The sequence below is a fragment of the Alligator sinensis genome, unplaced genomic scaffold (assembly GCF_000455745.1).
Source record: "Alligator sinensis unplaced genomic scaffold, ASM45574v1 scaffold156_1, whole genome shotgun sequence".
Taxonomy (NCBI): Eukaryota; Metazoa; Chordata; order Crocodylia; family Alligatoridae; genus Alligator; species Alligator sinensis.
Window position 1 is genome coordinate 2,333,076 of NW_005841844.1, and position 2,606 is coordinate 2,335,681.

The 2,606-nt window shown below is 37.5% G+C and overlaps 1 protein-coding gene across 3 annotated transcripts in view; it reads right to left on the reverse strand.

Moving 5' to 3' along the window:
- Positions 1–2,606, reverse strand: part of MATR3 (matrin 3) — a 50,410-nt gene that overhangs the window by 38,329 nt on the left and 9,475 nt on the right. Inside the window, exon 2 of one of the 3 annotated variants that reach the window (XM_025206001.1) lies at positions 1,629–1,689. The exons of the other annotated variants lie outside the window; for them this stretch is intronic. The gene's annotated coding sequence lies outside the window, so the exon portion shown is untranslated. The remainder of the gene's footprint in view (positions 1–1,628; positions 1,690–2,606) is intronic. 3 annotated transcript variants of the gene reach the window in all.

Here is a 2,606-nt window from a genome sequence, read left to right on the forward strand (position 1 = left end):
AAAACCAGGGTCCATGGTAATGAGGCCATCACCATCAAGTGCAACTGCCCTGTGCACCTCATACACAGCTAGACTGGAGAGTGGTCATAGCAGGGATATACGCTCCTGCCACATCTCTTCCATTTTTGATCCCCCTGTATCCTCCCTGAAAGAGAGGTATGTGGGACAGTTACATTTGCCCCACAGGCCTGTTTCTAGGAGGCCTGTGCAGGCCTGGACTAGGACCAGGCACTCCAGCCCACTTTAGATTTATCACATCTTAATGCAGCCGCAGCCATTTCCCAAGCTGGCTGCACACAAAGCAAGTGGGGCAGTCCCATCTGGCCACTGCAACAGCAGTGCCTGCACCACAACACCCCAGAAAGGGACCTGCATCACCCCAGTTGAGAACCACTTCCTTAAACACAAGGTGTTAGTCTACGCTATCTTTTGTCCAACTTCACACAAAAACTGCTGTCTGCCATAGACACCAATCAAGATGAGTGCCTGAGGATCCTAAGTTAGCCTAGCTCTGAAGACCCTGAGATCTTTTCTAACTCTGAAGACCCTGAGACCTTTAGAAAAAACTACGTCAAACTTAAGAGTCTCACTTCAGACATCCATTTTAGTAGTCTCTTGAATGCTCTGCTGTTAGGCTCAGCTGCTCATGCTGCATGGAGTTGTTTTTAAGTAGGAAAAAAAGGGCAACATTTATCAATGTCACATTCTTTGATACAGGTGTCAAAACTGATAGAAAGCTAATCAGAATATCAGGATTACATTTCTTTTCAATTCAATACTAGGATAATTAAGCAGTCAAAATTCATATACACCAAGTTACAAGAACAAATTAAAAAGCTTCTGTTCTCAAATTTTTCCATTTGGGCTTAAGGGAGACTTGAACAAAAATTGCACTCACTTCCTCTAACCTCAATGTTATTGTTAGTTTCCCCTGCAATAAAGTATACTGGTAACTTATTAATAAAAGCTAGAGATATCCATCCCCACACAGGTGGCATTTCTGAAGCAACTTCCCTCGCAATTTGAAATCAATTTATGTCAGACAAGTCATTCTCAACTAGGGTGCGACAGAACCCAGGGGTGCTACCAGATCCAGTGCCCGGAGGTACGAGGTGAGCCACATGTTGAGATAAGGAGATAACGGCAGGCTCAAACTTGATGCTGCTTGACTAATCCCCCACTTCTACTGTTTAGTCCATCTTCAAGGAGATATGCACTGTAATATATAAATTTGTTTTTGAAACTAGGTGCCACTCAATTCACAGATGTTTTGGAGGAGTGCCTTGAGTCCAATAAAGGACGCCTCAAGCCAAAAAGCACACAACCCAGTGTCAGTTTTTTTGTGTTCAATTCAGAACAATAGGCATATATAATAAAAAAGGGAGAAATCATGGTACCGATCATCTTTGCAGGAAAATGTTTTGTTCTTATAATGTATCATTTCTGGATAAGAAAGCAAACCCAGAACTCAGGTCTTGGCCAAAAAAACCCTGATTTTCAAATGTTTTATGACACACAATTTCACATTTGGAAAGGAAGATATTTCAAAGTTTGTATCCTTGACACCAATTTTAATAACAAAACAAACTAGGCAGAAAAAGATTTTAAAATAAAGCACTAAGAACCACCTTGGTTATTGGATCATTAGTAGATTTCTTTAAATGTTGACTTCTTGAGATTCTTTAAGATCTAAATAAGATGAATCATAAACCTAAGGTTTCGGTGTTTAATTTGTTTTTACTTTACAGTTACAAAAATAAAACTTCAAATGTAAGAGAAAAAGAAAAAACCTGATTACATAATTTACGTGAAGCTACTACAGTAATTAACACATATTTATAATTGTCAGGTTAATAATACAGTATAAACTTAAATTTCTTAATTATTTGGTTATTTGGATTTAATACTTTACAGTAAATGCTGCTTTCTCAAAGTATGTTTTCAAAATAGTAGAAGCATACATATATTATCTTCAGATGTTATGATAAAGAAACTGTCAGTAACTATGATCCCACATAAAAGGCAATAGTATGCATTTTTAACTTAAATCATGTTCTTCAAAAGGCCTTCAAAATGAAAAATGCAAGTCACAAAGTGTGACCAAAAGGGCATTATAAGCAATTTTAAAATTCAGTTGCCTCGTTTATTGAAAATCAGCAAGAATGAATAAAATTGAAAAAGGTGAAAGTGAGAAGGCGCTATAATAATGTCTGAGCAAGTAAGTTGTTTTGAATAAATTGCCACCTTGTCAGAGAACTGAACTAATTATGAACAAATTAAAGAGGGAAATCTGAACGTAACTGAATATACCAGAAGATGCACTCTACTTGCAAGGCAAGTAAAGACTACTACTAGGAACACAGAGCAGGATACTGCAGCAGCAGACTGATATTTCTGAGGGTCTAAAGGGATAGATGCAACATGTGACAATAAAAAGTGAGTCTGAAGTGTGTCTAAGAAAGTTGTGAAAAAGGAGAAAAATGACGACAAATTTCAGCCATAGTATGAGATATTGTTAAAGTGAAATTAAAAAGGCAAGAATGAGCTAATCTAAAATGTCAATTATACTCCTGCAAATAAGTTCCAGGGCTCTACATTAACTCTTT